Below are 19,271 nucleotides of genomic sequence, written 5' to 3'. Positions count from 1 at the left end.
AATTGTGAAGGCGGCTTTTGAAATTTAGAGTTCGCATGTTTGTGAAAAGCGCAGTAATGATATTTACTGTTTCTTATGGAGCCTATTTGCCAAACGCAATCGATCGTGGAACTGCCTTTCTGTTCAGTGAAAATCAAACAGCTACGCCGGTTTGGAAGGTTTTATCTTTTACGTGTCTCAACGTCGAAAAGAAGCCCTAAACGAATTCAGCTGTCTCTAATTGTTGGAATTGCCTTCGGCTTCTGATTGATTTCAGATTTGCCGATTTCCGGATGATCCGGATGTCCGCAGTTCCGGTTTTACGTATTTGCGGGTTTCAACATTTCCGGTTTACGTGTCAACCTGCTTTTGACCTTGCAGAGCCGGTTGATTAGAAGGTTTATTCCAGGTTGTAGCTCTGAAATCTCAATTTTCTGATCCAAAATGAGACCTGCCTAGTTGATTTTCTGATTCTCGAGCAAACTTTCACCCCTAAACGGTTCTTTTACCGAGCTATTTAGCTCGAAACGTGACACAGTTTCACCTGTTTTGAGCTTAGGATTGTTAACATGGGATTAAAAAATGGCCGCATACCAGCAGTTTCCAAAGCACATTTACTAGAATTTCATGGAGTCCGGCATGTCAGGGATTGGAATATGGCTCAATATGTGAGTCATTGCCAGTAATGAATTAGGTAAGTCGTACTTTTGACAAAATCTCCTTGAGATAGATCCGTTACGCTAAATCTGAAGATATCGTATTAGCTCGCATACGCGTTGATACAAACGGTCATAACTTTTAAAATACCGAAATCATATATGGGGTTTTGTATCTTATTAATAATGGATGGTCTATCTTTGCGTCTGTTTAGTCTAGAGCTTTCAACTATGTCCCAAACGTCAGAAATAAGCTTTTAAAACAGGCTCATTTTTGGCCTTTCGCTCCAAGGCAATTAGTTGGGGTCATATTTTGCTCGATTTCGTCTTTTCAGCTAAATTTAGAGGATAACTATTACTTTCAGGAAAAACTAGAGATGTTTACCTATAAATAGGTATAAAATTCGTTGGTAGATGGTGCAAATCAAGCATTTTACAGCGCCGCAAAAAATACCAAATTTTCATTTTTCAAGACGTACAAAATGGCCGCGGCGGAGAAAATACTCGGCGCCCCCCAGCGCGGCCAGAAAATTATTGTGAATCAAAGGAAACCTATTTTAGTTATAGTCTCGATAAAGCCTTTCACATGCCAGAGTTTGAGGCAAAATTATTTTTCACGCGATTTTTACTGAGACAGCCTCTTAAAATTTCAAGATAAAACCTATCCTACGAACCTGTCAAAAATCTGTTTCAATATTCATTGTTTTGACGTTATGCCAATTTTTCCAAACTAATGCTCTTTATACATACCTCCATGACTAGTACGTTTTGCTTTGATTTATCGCACTTTTGAATGGAATACATTGACAATACTCACACTGAAATATACTAGTCATGCAGTCTGTAGTTTTGACACGATTCGTTTTCTTTAGCCAGTTTTTTTAAGAGTTAAGGTTATTTCGGCTAAATGACTCAATGTTAATCAAATTTCTAGTTTTTGAAGGTTTTTATTTCCGAAATGCGTTTATCTGAATAAATACTTGTAGTTCCTGTAGTTGTTTTGTCCGTCAGCTAGTGTGATGATTCCCTGCTATGTTTTGTAACGCCGGGCCCAGCTATTTAACATTGTTTTCTCGCGAAAAGTGACCTACAGATGCGAATTCGAAGGAAAGAATTGAGCTTAAGAGCGGATGTCAGTAAATATCGACCAGAGGTCTACAAAAGTGAAAAATCGAAAATTCTCAAAAAAATTCACAAAGTGGCACTAGGTAAGCTATTAACATAAATGTAATTTTTACTTCGATCCGATAATTATTTTCCACGTACGGGGGGGTTACTGGTCTCGCAGCTCTCGGACCGGGTTTTCCAGGCCCGAGACCATGTGTCACAAAAAAATCGTTTTAAAATTCAAATCCACTGTAATGTGGACAACAAATAAGTTATTCAGAAGAGTACTTAATTGCACACATTCTAAGTGGTGATTTACTCAGTTTGAACGAAAGTGTAATATTTTGGAGATTTTTCATTATTTTCAATATTTTGAACGTTTTCGTTCAATGAAAAAATGGCAAATTTCAAAGCCCAAAATCGTCGACTGGTACCTCGATTTCAGTAACGAGTCTTATACCACGTTAAAGAGCGTTATCTCTTCTTTCAAAATCTGTTTTCAAAACTACGGGCAATTTAAAAGAAAATTTTTGAGGCCAAAAAATACAAGTAGTACTTTTCTGAAATTTGAGCTTTCCAGACGCGGCGGGCCGATGCTAAAAACTTGGAAAAATACAGTAAGAAATCAGTTTGAGCAATAGTGGTTTCATGTTATCAGCTTTCAGAAACCAAGACGTGTTTATACAGCGATCTGATATAAATTAATGCCGTTTGCTATCAAGAAAGGCAGGTCTAAGCTGTCAACTCCTGCCAAGTGCACCAGTCACGTGAAGTCAAAGGGAGGGCAAAGCACTAATATTAAAAAGTCTCAAAATTCAAAACGTTTTACGTCTATGAAATCAGATTTTAGCGTACAAAACAATGTTGTGAATGTCTGTTGTTCGTACCGTGTTTTCATATATTGGAAATGTCAAGTATCCACACTGGAGAACATACCAAACAACAACGTTTCAAATCCAAGCGCCGAAAGATCGTAAACGGCAAAGATTGATTTACATTTCACAGAACGACCGCTTACCACTGTTGTCACTCCTTTTTTCGCTGGAAGCTACGAGGAGTTTTCATTTCGTCATCGAGTCAGTGCCAGTAATGAATAAGGTAAGTCGTACTTTTGACAAAGTCTGCTTGAGATAGATCCGTTACGCTAAATCTGAAGATATCGTATTAGCTCGCATACGCGTTGATACAAACGGTCATAACTTTTAAAATACCGAAATCGTACATGGGGTTTTGTATATTATTAATAACAGATGGGCTATCTTTGCATCTATTTAGTCTAGAGCTTTCAACTATGTCCCAAACGTCAGAAATAAGCTTTTTAAAAAGGCTCATTTTTGGCCTTTCGCTCCAAGGCAATTAGTTGGGGTCATACTTTGCTCGATTTCGTCTTTCCAGCTAAATTTAGCGGATAACTATTACTTTCAGGAAAAACTAGAGATGTTTACCTATAAATAGGTATAAAATTCATTGGTAGATGGTGCAAATCAAACATTTTATAGCGCCGCAAAAAATGCCAAATTTTCAGTTTTCAAGACGTGCAAAATGGCCGTGGCGGGACAAAATACTCGGCGACCCCCAGTGCGGCCAGAAAATTATTGTGAATCAAAGCAAACCTATTTTAGTTATAGTCTCGATAAAGCCTTTCACTCACCAGAGTTTCAAGCAAAATTATTTTTCACGCGAAATTGAGTGGACGGTTTTTACTGAGACAGCCTCTTAAGATGTTGTAGTGAATCAATCTCAATAAAAGTTTCAGACCTTATTATTGTCAACGAGGCAACCGAGCTGAGAAGCGAGGTTGACTCGGCGGCAGAATTATAACGCCGCGCAATGTAGGCAAAAATTCTGCGTAACCCTCTAAAATTTGCATTTTTGACCATATTTGGGTGCAAGTAAGACCCCATATTTGGGTAGTGACGTCATGGTCTTGTATTTACAACTCGTGGTCCGAAATTGGGTGATTCAGTGTGCAGCTGTTCGTTGTTTGTTTTAAAGGACCTAACAGGTAAGCAAGCTTTAATACGATAGTAGTTATGAAAATGGGACACTTGGATCACTTTTCGTCTAAAATACCAGAATATGCAAAAGAGTACAAAAGAGAGTATCAGTATATTCGAGGTATAAATAAAGCGATTGCTTTTATGACTGATATCATGGAAAAAGAGGTTTTTGATTCACATGTAAAAATTGATCGTGATATTATAAGTAACAAATTTGACAGTCTTATGAAATTTATAAAAAGATTTTTGAGAGCAATTGAAAATGGAAAATTGAAAGATATTAGTAATTTTGAGTTTGGTTATTTTGATATTGACTATATATACGAAGTTAAATTTAGTATAGATTATTATCTTTCTCTTATTCAAAATTACTATGATTGGAGTAGAGGTTTAAACGATAAAGGTTTAGTATCTCGTTATGAAAGATATAAACATGATTTAGAATTATTTCTTTCTAAAATAAATCTTAAACTTCAAGATACTGGTGATAGTGATACTGAGACTTGTAGTGATAGTGATAGTGATAGTGATAGTGATACTGAGTGATACTGAAACTGATAGTGATTAATTTCTAAATAAATTTAATTTTGTCTTCTAATATAATAATAAATTAGAAGACGTCATGTCTAACCAATCAGAAAATGGTTTTCAGGGTTCTCAACCCTTTATAACAGATGATGAATATAAGAGTTTATCTATTGATCAATTAAGATATATATTGAATCAGAAGAAAAAAACAGTAAAAAAAAACTATAAGAAATTAACTGAAAAAGAAAAATTAATTAGAGATATAAGAAGAGTTGATAAGCTTAATAAAAAAGTAATACAAGGAATAAATATAAAAAAAGAATATAGAAAGAAAAAAAAGAAAAAACAAAAGATAAAAAAATTTGAAGATTATTTTGAGAAATTTATAAAAAATAAAAAGATTCCCAAAGATACACCTTCTTATTTACGAAAATCTCTTGAGAGAGTTATAAATGAATATGACCAAGGAATAAAATTAGAAAAGTCATCTCTTGATAATTTTGCTGGTGTTTATATTTTTGAAGGAGAACCAGGTCTTTCACCCTTTGAATATTTAACTAGAGTATCTGCTAATGTTAAAATTTTTTTTAATAATCATAAAAATGTTAAAATTAGAATGTGTTTAGTTTGTTTAATGGAAAGAATTAGTGTTAAGACAGAAAAAGGAGTAGAAAAACTTGAAGAAAGTGAAGCATATTTATGTACTAATACTTATAAAAATTTATTATCTACAAACCCACATAAATTATTTAATAAATGTTTTAAAAAAATTTTAAAAAATTTTGATGAGTATAATAATAATCAAAGCGGATGGTATTTTAAAGAAGTTTTAAGACTAGAAATTCATACAACTGAAATTGCTTCAGTAAATGGTTCATCTTACCTTCCTCTTCCAGATTGGATAAAGAATAAAAAAGCAATTGTAAATATTCAAAACAAAGATGATAAATGCTTTATTTGGTGTATACTTAGATATCTTTATCCAAGAAAACATAATGATAGTAGAATAAAAGATCTAAAAAAGTATGAGTTTTCACTTAACACTAAAGGTATTACTTTTCCAATGAATGTTGTTGATATTAATAAATTTGAGAAACTTAATCCACATTTACCAGGGATAAATGTATTTTATTTAGATGAAAAAGATCGTATTATTCCTTTAAGGGAGATAAAGAAAAAAGATTATAAAAATACTATAGATTTACTTTTAATTCAAGATGATGGAAAATCACATTATACTTTAATTAAAGATTTTCATAGATTAGTAAGAAATGAAATAACTAAAAGTCATAATGGTAGATTATTTATTTGTAAGAGATGTTTTAATCATTTTACTAAAGAAGAATTACTAGATAAACACATTGAATATTGTTCTAATAACTTAGCAGCTGTTGTAAAAATGCGCAAACCAAATACATATTTATATTTTAAAAATTATTACAAACAACTACCGATTCCTTTTGTAGTTTATGCAGATTTTGAATGTTTTACTAAACCAATGAATAGTTGCAGTCCTAATCCTAAATATTCTTATAATTATAACTATCAAAAACACGAACCATCAGGATTTTGTTTTTATGTTAAAAGTATAGTACCTGGAATTCATATTAAACCAATTATTTATACTAAAAATTCTGAGGATGAAGACATTTCTAAAATATTTGTGGAAAAAATTAAAGAAGTAACAAAATCAATTTATAATGATTTTTATTGTAGACCAAAACCTCTTAGACTAACTAGTGAAGAACAAAAATTATTTGAACAAGCTAAAACTTGCCATATTTGTAGTTTTGAATTAAAAAATGATAAAGTAAGAGATCATTGTCATTTCACAGGAAAGTATCGTGGTGCAGCTCATAACAAATGTAATCTTATGTGTAAAAAACCGAGAGTATTACCAGTTATATTTCACAATCTTCAGGGTTATGATGCACATCTATTTATTAAACAACTTGCTAAATTAGAGGGAAAATTAGATTGTATTCCATCTACTGAAGAAAAATATATTTCGTTTTCTAAAACTATTAAAGTTGGTGAGTACAAACATATTTGTGGTAATATTCTTCCAATAAATTTTGAAATAAGATTTTTAGATTCATTTAAATTTCTTCAAACATCACTTGCCAATCTTGTATCAAATTTATCATCAGATGATTTTAATAATACAAAACGTGTATTTAAGTCTAATACTCCATTATTAACCCGTAAAGGAGTTTTTCCATATGACTATGTATCATCAATTGATAAATTATCTGAAACATGTTTACCACCAAAAGATGAATTTTATTCAAAACTTAATGATGCAGATATATCAGATGAAGATTATAAACACGCAATAAAAGTGTGGAATAAATTTGGATGTAAAACAATTAAAGATTATCATGATTTATATCTAAAGCCTGATGTTTTACTATTAGCAGATGTATTTGAAAACTTTAGATCAACTTGTCTTAAACATTACAAGCTAGATCCAGCTCATTACTACACATCACCAGGGCTGGCTTGGGATGCATGTCTTAAAACTACAGGTCAGTATCTAGAACTACTAAGTGATTATGATATGTTAATGATGTTTGAGCGTGGTATTCGTGGAGGAATAACACATATATCAAAAAGATATGCAGAAGCAAATAATAAATATATGAAAAATTATGATACTAAAAAGGAGTCAACATTTATTCAATATTTAGACGCAAACAATCTTTACGGTTGGGCAATGACTCAAAATCTTCCAACACATGGATTTAATTGGATGAAAAATATAACAAAAGAAAATGTAATGGAAATTTTAGATAAAGAAAATCATAGTATGATTAATAAAGGTAAAAAAGGTTATATATTTGAAGTTGATTTGGAGTATCCAGAACATCTTTGGGATAAACATAACGATTATCCTCTTGCACCTGAAAATATAAAAATTAATGGTGTGGAAAAACTAGTTTGTCATTTTAAAACCAGAACCAATTATGTAATACATTATCGAACTCTTAGACAATGTTTAGAGTTGGGGATGAGAATTACATCTGTGCATAGGGGAATATCATTTTATCAATCTCCTTGGATGGAACCATATATTAGAAAAAATACAGAGCTTAGAATGTGTGCTGCTAACAGTTTTGAGAAAGACTTTTTCAAACTAATGAATAACTCAGTTTTTGGTAAAACAATAGAAAATATAAGAAAGCGACAAAATATAAAACTTATTGATAATCGCAAGCAAGCTCTTAAATTATCAAGTCGTCCAAACTTTGATAGATGTACAATATTTGATAAAAATCTTATCGCAGTACATATGAAAAATACTGAAGTGTATTTTTATAAACCAATATATGTTGGTCAAGCTATTTTAGATTTATCAAAAACTTTAATGTTTGATTTTCATTATAAATACATCAAAAATAAATATGGAAAAAAAGCTGAATTGTTGTTTACAGATACAGACAGTCTAATGTATCATATTAAAACAAAAGATTTTTATAAAGATATAAATTCTGATGTAAAAGATAAGTTTGATACTAGCGATTATCCTCCTAACCACAAATCTGGAATAACAACGGGATTAAATAAAAAAGTTATTGGTATGTTTAAAGATGAAGTATTGGGAAAACAGATAACTCATTTTGTTGGATTACGACCTAAACTTTATAGCTTTAAAGTTGAGTATGAAAAAGAATTAAAAAAGTGTAAAGGTATAAAGAAAAATGTACTAAAAAAGAAATTAGATTTTGATGATTATGTTAAATGTTTATTCACAGGTGAGAAAGAAATGAGAAAGATGAATATAATAAGAAGTGAGAATCATCATATATATTCAAAGGAGGTTAACAAAATAGCTCTAAGCAATGAGGATGATAAAAGAGTTGTATTAAAGGATAAGATTTACACATTGGCAATAAGATAAAAAAAATATTTAAATATTAAATACACTTAAAATAATAAATGTCTTACACAGAGGAAGAAATAAAAAAATATTTAAATATATTATCTAACTATAAAAAAAAATTTGCAACAATTTACACTAAAATCTAAATGTAAAGGTAGTTCAAATACAGAATCTTTTTCATCATATTTAGGGTATAATATGTGTAATGAATGCGGAACATTTAATGGTCATATTCTAGGTCAATTTGATGTAAAAGATTTCGATAGATTATACTATCGAAAAAAGAGTATTTATAATAGAAAATACTACTATGATAAAAAGGTTAAAAATATTTCTAAATTAATAAATCTTAATGATGAACAAAAATGTGAACTTTACAACAGACTATTAAAAATAGATAATTACATTACAAAAATACTAAACAAACAATATTTTAGAAAGAGAATGATAAATATAAATTATCTAATAAAAAAAAATTTGGATGAAATGGGATGTGAAAATTATAAAAGTATTGAATTTAAAATTAGCCCTCAAATTTTAGAGATTTATGATAAGTGGTGGGAAAGTTATAAAAAAACTGATAAAATAATTTTATATTAAAAATTTAATATAAAATTTAATCTTTTAAATATGAATAATAATTTGTTAATACTAAATATATATATATAAATGCTTTTTTTTCACAAAATAAATCTTCATCTATTTCAAATTCTAAATCTATTCTATTTAGAACTTCATATATCAAATCAATATCAAGACTTTCATCTTCAATTTTATCTTCTATTTCTTTTAGATTCTTTTTATCTTCAATTTTATCTTCTATTTCTTTTTGATTCTTTTCATTTATTAAAAAATTAAAAAAAAATAGGAATACCTTTATAGTAAAATTCAAGAAGGTATTTTTCTATTTTATCTTTTTCTACTTTCATTTCTTCAAAAGATAGTATATATTCATCATGTAAAAATTTGTAAACTTTTTTTATTAATTTTCTTCCAAAATTTTCAAGATCTTTTTTTCTAATAATAATATCTTCCATTTTATTTAATAATTATATTAATCTAATCCTTTATGAAAAATCCAGTAAAATATTCCAGTGAGATAACCAAGTACTTCACTACGGATTGGAGAATCAAATACATATACACATCCTCGTCCAAGTTTATAATGATTGTAAAAAGATTTAAAAGCTTTATAGAATATTAAATGATTATTAATTACTCGATTATTAGATTTAATAGAACATAGATCTATTTTATATATTATTGTTTCAATTGTAATATGTTTTTTAAAAGTAGATTCGTATAAGAATCTATATATTAGAGCTGTCTTTATAATATTTTCTGAGTAGCTTAAATTTTTGAGTGTAGTGTAGTAAAAGTTAACGTAATTAACAGTAGTGTTTATCATTTTTATTACTAAATATATAAAAATGATATTTAAAAATAAATAAATAATTAATAAAAATGAAAATAGAAATCAATCCTAGATCTTTGTTAAATTTAGAAAATATTTGTGAAGTTTTATACAAACTTCATCCATCAGTTTTAGATGAGTTGGTTGGAATGCAAAGAAGCATAGGTAGTATTCTTGGTATGAATGATATGAATGATTTATCTTTAGAACAAAGAGAAAAAATATCTAATATTGGAGAATGTATGAAAGATTTTGAATTAAAAAAAGATGATTTTGAAGATGAATTACAAAAACTTAATAAAGATGATTTTGAAGATGATGAAGATTATAATTTTAAAAAGATGGTTGATATGATGCATGGTGATGGAGATTATTATGAAAATGTTTTTCGTTTTAACAAACTATTAAAATATCTTCAACTTGATACATATGAATATATTCTATTTAAAATTTATGTTGAGGTTGAAGATCCTGTAATAGGGAAAAAGGTTCAAGAATTGGTTCGATCTCTTGAAAAGACTAGAGCTCCAGAACAGTTTTATTTAAATAAAAGAGAATTGGATTATCATGCTTATTTTGCTGAAGGATATAATAATCTTTCAATGACTGAAGAACAGCAAAAAAAATATGATGATTTATTTTCAAAATATGATCCTGAAGAACTTGAAAAACTTTTAATAAAAGAAAAGTTATATCCTTAAATTTGGATCTAAAAAAAATGAGTTATTTACAAACTCTTTCAAAAAATAAAATTGAATTAAAGGTTTAAAGAATAAAAGAAATAAATAAATATGGTAAATATTTTAGAAAACATGTTAAAGGGACACAGTCAGCTTTGAGACCGCGCTGGCCTGGACACTAGTTTTGTTACTTTTGAAAAGCGTTTACCTCAACCCGAAATCAAAGTTACGCGTCGTAGACATCTACAAAATCCGCTTCAATCGTGCTTTGTGGTTCTTTTGATCGTTGATCTTTTACTCAAAACCTGTTCCTGAATATTCTTTTAGTCATCTTTCAAAATTATTTTATCGTATTTGGCTAAAACGGATTGAATCAAGTGTCCCAATGGAACATGGAGAGAAGAGGAGGTAAACGTGAAGGCGCCGGGCGGAAGAAATCGCCTGCGTTAACGAAAATAACGAGGAAGATCAATCAGAAACACTGGAGAGCCAACCACCATTCTATATATTTGGAAAATCTGGTTTTCTCAAGCTGGAGAAAGATTCGTGCGGAGGGAACATTTTGCAACGATTCGGAGTTCGCTTCATGGCTGCTCGGTTTGGAGCTGAGACGAAGGCAAGAAAATGAGTGAGTATAAGTACCAGCTTGTTCTGTAATTTAGACGGATGTGTGCTATTTATACTGGACAGAAATGTTTGAACATCTCTTCATTTTTTGTAGATTGAATGAGATGGAAGAGACTCGCCAACCAGCCAAAAGAGCGAGACATTCCGAAGATCAAGAAGGTACATGCATGTTTGTATAGGTATAAGCTCGACTTCTTACTTGAAATTATTCATGTTTATTAACTTACCGTACACGTGTTTTTATTTTTGTCATGTTTAATGCCAGGTCCATTGACTTCGACTCCATTGGGAAAAGGCAGAGATTTTCCTGATATTTCTATTATAAGTACTGGCAGTAGTGAGAAGTAAGTGTGGAAGTTTAACATTTTAAATGCGTGTTCTCAGTGCAATTTGTGGCAGTAGATGTTTTTTATGAGCTCTGTGAACTACCCAGTTGTATTAACATAAACGTATAATATATATACCAAAGCTCTGGTTAGTGTAAGGGCCACACCAGTTCAACAATTTGCATTGTATGGAATTTGTCTGCCATGAAAATCAAGTATTGGCTAAATGCAATCAAAATAAAAATAATTGTCAAGAAAAAAAAGACTCTTCTGTAGCAGCAATGAGTGTGGACAGTAATAATAATTATTGCCTTGTATCTCTAATGAATTTTACTAAATGTTTGTTGTTCATCACATGTTGCAGGTCACAGTCATTTATTGATGTCACTGGCGTTGGGTCCGAAAGTCCATTTGCTGTCAATGAATCTTGGAAAATAGTTAATGACACTGTAGTCATTGACCATGAGAGTGACAATGAGCATGACATCAGTGACACGGAGAGTTCAACCTCGTCTTCAGAACAAAGTTGCGATAGGTACATTGTAAACAAGTCATGTAAACAATTGTACTGTAAATGGCATTCCTTTGCAGTTACTTCAAAACTGACTGGAAGAATATTAAGCCAGATAATCAATAATCAATAATCAATTTTCCCCTGGCTAATTTGAGAAGAAAATGAAGGAGTTTTATCAAGTATCTAACTATTATGGCAACAGATTGATAATCTGTTTGTATTCCCAACCATGTGACCATTTTGGCTGAACAAAGTAGCTAGATCAGAAGTGTGCCTTGATCTCTTTTGTAGTTTTGGGAAAGTTATTGCTATTGTCATTGTTTATTTCGTATTCTTTTGAGTAAAAATCTTTTCTCTTTCTGCTGAGTAAAGGCCTGTTTCACCTTTTGTTACTTTTTGGAAAGTAAGTCTTGTTTTTGATTTTGGGAAATGTGGTTTGTAATGATGGAGCCACTTGAGTATTGTAACTAGCTAACTCGACGACATTGTATTTTTTTAATGTTATCTCAGTGACCTTGAAGATGCCCTGAAGTTACTCAATGAAGACCTGACTATGGCAGAGGATGATAGTGACAGTGATGATAGTGAATTTGAACCACTGTAAGTATGATTCTGCAAGACACATAGGATAATGACAAACAACATACAATAGAAGATTGTTTGATTGTGGATGATGTAGCTGTTAATTTTAATACCCTGTTTGTTACATTCTTAGTGGAGAAGACAAAGGCCCTGAGAGTGAAGTTGATGAGTTGGATGAGACAACTGTGTTGGAGTTCACAGAAGTGTTAGCCGTGCCTGTGGAGGATGGAAGTTTGTCAGTCCAGCAGCTGCCAACATCCCATGTTGCACAGTCTGATAAATCAACTACAGGTTCTGTATCAGTGTGGACCCAGACAGCTTTTGAGCAGATGAGCCAACCATCCATCCCGAAACACCAGCCTGAGTATGGTCCTCTTAAACGCTTTTCAAGAAAAGAAGAAGAAATTCTCTATACAGAAGAACTTGGTCATATCAAAGGAACGAAAGTAATCTGCTCGTTAGATCTGCTGCTGCAGCAGCTTGCAGGGCCATGCAAGTTTCCAGGGTGCATTCACATGGCGACTCTTGAATACTCACTGTGTGGCACTTGTGCAGTAATTCGTTGGAAGTGTCCAGCTGGGCACAAGGGACGGTTTTGTACTTCAGGAGATGCAAATGGCATGTTGTCCAATAACCTCCAAACGGCAGCTGCAGTTCTCACGTCAGGAAACAATTTTTCAAAAATTGAAAAATTTGCGAAGTACCTAGGACTCGAATTCATTTCAGCATCAACTTTTCAGAGAGTCCAGAAACTGTATTGTGCCCCTGTAATTGATGAATGGTGGGAACATATGAGAGAGGAATTGTGGGCCCAATTTGCCAATGATGACCTTACTGTTTGTGGGGATGGGCAGTGTGACTCTCCTGGCTTTTCAGCCAAAAATCTATGCTACTACGTAATGGAGATGATCACTGGCTATGTGATCGAAATAGAAGTCCTGGACAAAAGACATGTTGGATTGAAATCAAGTACAATGGAAAAGAAGGCCTTGAACCACTGTCTACAGAGACTCCAGAGAGTCTTAAATGTTATCGAAGTTTGTACAGATGCATCATCCTCTATAAAGAAGCTTATAGGTTAATTGAAACTAGTTGTCCAGTGAGCTTTATATAATGTTTGGCTGTGTTTCTGTCCAATCAGGTATAGATCCCTGTCAGGTTCAAAGTTTAATGATTACCCAGGGTTACTCCTGCTTTTTTGTTGAAATGATGTAAAGTACGGTGATGTTGGATTAGAGAATCTGTACATTGTGGTGTATTACAGCTGTCATTTTATGACATCAATGTTTGTTCATAATGTGAATTTTCTCAAACTAACCCTCAGATGAAAGTTACAACCCCGTTTTCTATAAAATTAATGGCTATTATAAATTTTTTGTGTGTTTCCCTAGCTGATGAATTCAAGACCCTCTTCCACTCTCTGGATGTCTGGCACAAGGCCAAAAGCATACGCAAGAGTATTCAAAAGGTAGTGAGACAAAATAAAGAATTTGCATTATTCTAGGTGCTTCAGTGTATTAACCTTCCTAACCCCCCCCCCCCCCTGACTGGGAATGATGGTCAGAAACTTTAGTGTAGAATAATGGATACTTACTTTTTTTGCCTAAGCCCTGCTCCCCCCTTCCCAAAAAAATGATGAAATTTAGGGATTTGGGTAAAATCCACATGTGACATTACTAATACGAAATACCCCTGTTTTTGTGTGTTGTTTTTTTTTTGTAGGTTGCCAGTACCAAAGGAAATGATAAAGTGGGAAAGTGGTCGAATCAAATAATAAATCACTTCTGGCATTGCTGTTCAATTGCATCTGAACATGAAGACACCACCCAGGCTCTTGCAGCAATGAGGTAGATAGTTAAATAACTTAACTATTTAAGAGCAAGAGGTTTTTTCATATCTCTGATTCATACCATACAATGCCAGCCAAGGTCAGCCCTTGTATTTTCACTCATATTCCCATGTAGTGAACAAGTGTCTTGTCATCATGTGTGAAGTACCTGATCATATTACTGGCTTATTTCATAGGACAAATGGCTAAGCCTACTGCATCATGCATGTAATGAACATGAGTGGACCACAGGAAGATGCGGCCACGAAGAAATGGAACCAAACGAAGAACACCCACCTTGGTTCGACCGGAGGGAGCAGGACTATGAAGCATTGCAGAAAGTGGTGCTTGAGCCATCACTACTCGATAGCTTCAAGTATTATGTGAAGTTTAGGTAAATGCTTTTCATCTGTGACATGTGGTGATTAGAATTACATTCAACTGATGTTTATTTTTGGGGTAGCATGCTTTTAGTTTACTTTCAGCCACAACAGGAATGCATATTTTGACAAGACAATTATTTAGGGGGTTGAGTCTGATGTCCATCGCTGAGAAATCTGAAAAGACATTCAAATCCCCAATGGAATCCTCATTGTAGTATCATTCTTATGTTTTAAAGGCACACAGGATCTTTGGAATGCCTCAACAGCATGTCATTGGCATATGCTGCTAAGAGAACTTCTTACAAGTATGATTGTAATTAGTTGATAATTTACTTATATTGCACAAGTCATAGATAGACTTAATTTCTTAGGCCCAAATGTATTTTTATTATATAATAATAATAATTGTAAGTTCACAAGCAAAGTACTACTGCAACTGTTAAATCCAGGAGGGGATCACATGTGATAGAACTGTATGTATGGGAGGAGGGTGAAAAAGGAAGTGTTTCAAGAAGACAGTTTCAGTTGTTATGCCCTGTCTTTGTCAAGGGTCTCTAAAATTCCAAGGTGGGCATCATTAGTGACATAATTGCTGCATAATTTGGAGTGGTGGGTGTGGGGAAGTTGATTTATAGATGTATGTCAAAGAAACACCAGCTTCATTTATTGGGCAAGCAAACGTGTAAATTTTGCTTCTTCTGCAAATGTGCTCCATACAATCTTTCATTGAGAACATGCCCACTTGGAGAGTCTAAATTTCTTTTCTCAAGTGGAAAAATATTTGACGTTTTCAAGAGAAAAATCATATCTCTGTGTCACCATGTAACATCCTCTTCTATCTCTGTAACAGGTACAGGTTTTACAAGGCAAGGAAGCAGCTAGCAGCAATCGATTGGAATTATCATCTTGACAGAAAAGTTGCTGTGGGATCAAAAGGGGGGGAAGCAAGATATAGCAGGAAATACAATCAACGCACAAAAGAGTGGAACACACGGATCATAAAAGTAGACAAGGATTATGATTACGTTCCCATAATAATGGCCAAAGTTTTTCGCCGACGCATGGAAGATGTCTTGCATATAGACAGACACGTGTCTCTATCAGAAAATGACCCCGAGAGAATAGCGTCAACCATTGCCCACACGGCTCCCGTACCTTCTAAGGAATTGTTTCAAAGACATCAGACAAGGTTTCAAACTAAGAAATAAGTTTTTAATGGCGATTTCCACCCCAGGCGTGGCGGGGGGGTGGTACTCCGGATTTCAAGTTACAGGGATTATCAAAGGATTTTTGCGGGGGAGTTGAAATTTTCGATCTCGGGATCTTTGGGGGGCAGTGAAAGTTTGCAAGTATTTTGTTGTTTTTTTTAATAGGGATTTTAATGTTTGTATCAAGCCTCCAGGGAATGTTTATGGCTTGGAAATTTCGGCATGGGATTTGTTAGAGATTAAATTTTGGCTCGGGCATTTTTTGGGATTTTGATTTTTGCAGCCATTCAATCATCGCTGTCACTTGAAATCCGGAGTACCAATAATAATAATTACTCTCACAAGCAAACAAGCTTTCTGGTGACAGTATTTGATCACTGTCTCTATGGTTTTGTAATTCAAGCAAACAAGTTGTTAATGTAGATCAAGTGACTGATGTAGAATAAAAGGTTGTAATAAGGATTCATAAATCAAGTAAATAATATGGCAATGTTGTTGCTGGTTTATCTGAAACTCTGGTGTCATTTAGTTTTCCTTAATAACATTATCATGTACAGTACGAGTGTTCAGCGCTCCTTGAAACCCATGTAGATGCCAGTAGAGGATTGGTAATGTTCACGGATTTCCCAGACAACACATGATGGTGCAACTTTCCTCCTTCCCTTGCCTAAATATCCATGCTTATCAAGAATATAGTGGCGATAAGCAGCTTTTCTAAAACTTCTAGTGCTGTTGTTTTGCCTGTCATTCCTGATATCAGCACTGCTTTTTATTGACAGTTCAAGATAATCAGGGTCCAAACACAGTTTTTTGAATCTTGGTTTTTTTGCATCACAGTTTTTTTTCCTACAGCACACCTTCTCCACCTCCAGGGGCATGTTGCGGCAATTCCCACATACACACCACTCAGGACGTGCTCCTTGCCTCTGCAGAGGGATGGGTTGGGGTGGTGGTGTTATTGTGATACTACCTTCAGCTGAAGGACTATGCGCCTCAGCAATGTCATCTTCATTATTATCATTATCCAGATCATCTTCCATAACGAGCAAGGAGTCTATATAATCCAGACTTCCGATTCCCCGTCTCAGGCTTCTAATACACAGTTTCTTTATGGTCTCTGAGTCAAGTGTGTTGATGAAATCCTGCAAATTATAGAGAACAACATTCATTTGGAATGATGATCCTAGAGCAGATCCATAACATCTCCAGTCCTTGTTCATTTATGTGGCAAGTATGGATTAGTGGGGCATTGGTATCTATAACTATAGCATATAAAAGAGTGACAAAAACTTGAAGGCCCACGACAAAGAGTTAGCATATCAGTTTCTGCACACCCATAAGGAATAGTGGCCGGTTCAGGAGCATATTACAACTCAGTGAGTCAAATTTCTGTGCCTGTGTCCCGAATTTCGATTGAATAAAATGACAGGAAGATGAAGACTTGTATAATAAAAACACATAAAAATATAAGTTACTTACACCCTGTTTGTGACAATATTCTTTTGTTATGCATCGTAACGCGTTGCAATAGAGGTCCTGAGCTTTGTAGAAACAACGTTGTACAAAGTATAATAAAAGCGTCGCAAATCCTGGGTCAATAATTGACATTTTACCTTGACTTGTTGGTTTGCAGCAACACGCTCATTCTCTTCGCTTGGGCGTTGAGTGGCTTGGTTGTCCGTAGCAGGGTTCGTAGCATTAGCCTGTTCAACAACAAATTATTGTGTCTATGAGTAGGTTTCTAATTTCACAGAAGAATGAACATACGCTAGCAAGTTGTTTTAGCTTCTTCGTAATTTTCGTGGGTAATAATAAACTTGCGTTCGGTTTGCGTACTAGATGTTTATATTCACATCTCGGAATATCTGTAAAGTACCTTGACCATTTCATTGTGACTTGAGAAGCACTAGCACGAATGATAATTGACCTAAAGCCTTACATACAAAGATGAAAGAAATATCTTTTTATCTCACCTTATTTTGGCAGGGTTTAGAAGGCTTCCCGCACCGACAAGCGTCAGTACATACACGGTTCGCTCCTCGACAAGGGTAACCTCTCGTTGAACCCTCCTTTCTTCGGGTTGAGCAAGCACTCTTACAATTACATGGGTCTGGTTCCTAAAATAATTTAGAAAGTGGAGAAGCTTTAAAACGCAATTAAGCTAAAGCATATAAAAGCAAAGTATCTGATTGAAATCACAGAGTGCTTCTCACCTCCGCTGATTCTTCGACTTCGGATGTTTCGCTTCTCAGAGACGTTTCGCCTTCCCTGGACAAGTCCATCGGTAAATTATCCGTGGTATTAAAGAAAATCAGTGCCTTGGTATAAATTACGCTCTATAAGAACTATGTAGACTCGCGTTTACTTCGATTCAAGAGGTTTGAAGATTCACTGAAGATTTGCCGACGGGATGCGCATCTCACTTTTAGATTCGCGCGGGTGATGTTCTGATATGCAAATTAGCTGAGAAATGGTATCCAATGCACATGCGCACCAGCTGACTGTGTCCCTTTAATAATTGATGGAAAAAAATATTACAAACATAATGTTTTTACTAAATACGCAGCTTCCAAAGATGGTAGCATTATTAATATAAAAACTAAAAGAATAATTAAAATGATAAATTGTAACGGATACTTATATTTTAATCTTTGTGACAAAAATCTTTCCAAACCAAAAATTTACTACCAACATCGTTTTGTTTATGAAGTTTTCAAAGGGGAAATTCCACAATTTTTAGAGGTTGATCACATTAACAACATTAAAAATGATAACCGAATAAAAAATTTACAATTACTTAATAAGAAACAAAATAATGAAAAAAGTCATAATAAACCAGTCGTTTCTAAAAATATTGAAACAGGAGAGGAAAGAAGATTTGATTCTATTACAAAAGCTTCAAATGAATTAAACATACACATTGTTAGTATTTCAAGTATTTGTAGAAAAATGTATAAATCATCAAAATCTAAAAAAGATGGTTGTAAATATACATTCAAGTTTTTAGCTTAGTTTCAATATTATTTTAATATTGAAAACAGTATTTTTTTTTAAATTTTAATCTTTAAATTTATTTCTATATTTAATTTCAAATCTATCTGGTTCAGGAGTTTGATCAATTATCATATCATCTATCAATTTCATTCTATCTACGAATTTTTGTTTATCCCAATCATCTCCTCTAAGTACAGATCTTAGTTCAATAAGAACTTTTTCATAAGTTGTGTATGCAATCCGAGTCATTTCTATTTTTCTCTTGTAATTATTTTTCTTTCCTACTCCAGCAACAATTACTCCAGCTCCATTTATTACTCCTAGAACAACAGGATTACGTGTAATTCCACCAGAAATAGTTCCTACAGCAACTAAAAATATACCAGTTATACTAAAAAAATTATCAAGAAATTTATAACTTTTATAAGATCTCTTAAAACACCAATATTTTTTATGGTAGTAACTGTAAAAATCCTTGATTGTTTTAACATCTGATTTTGATAGAGATGGGTCTATGTGATTAAACTCAAAAATATCTTTCATTTTATATTTATACTTACAT

General features: G+C 33.1%; 1 pseudogene; it reads left to right on the top strand.

Annotated features, from left to right (window-relative positions):
* The first annotated feature begins 11,523 nt into the window (after positions 1–11,523).
* LOC140949630 (uncharacterized) lies at positions 11,524–15,715 on the top strand (annotated as a pseudogene).
* Positions 15,716–19,271: the final 3,556 nt, after the last annotated feature.

Source organism: Porites lutea, chromosome 10 (genome assembly GCF_958299795.1).
Source record: "Porites lutea chromosome 10, jaPorLute2.1, whole genome shotgun sequence".
In the NCBI taxonomy this organism is placed as follows: Eukaryota; Metazoa; Cnidaria; class Anthozoa; order Scleractinia; family Poritidae; genus Porites; species Porites lutea.
The sequence above is the reverse complement of the archived record's forward strand: the minus strand, read 5'-3'. Positions and strand labels throughout refer to the sequence as shown.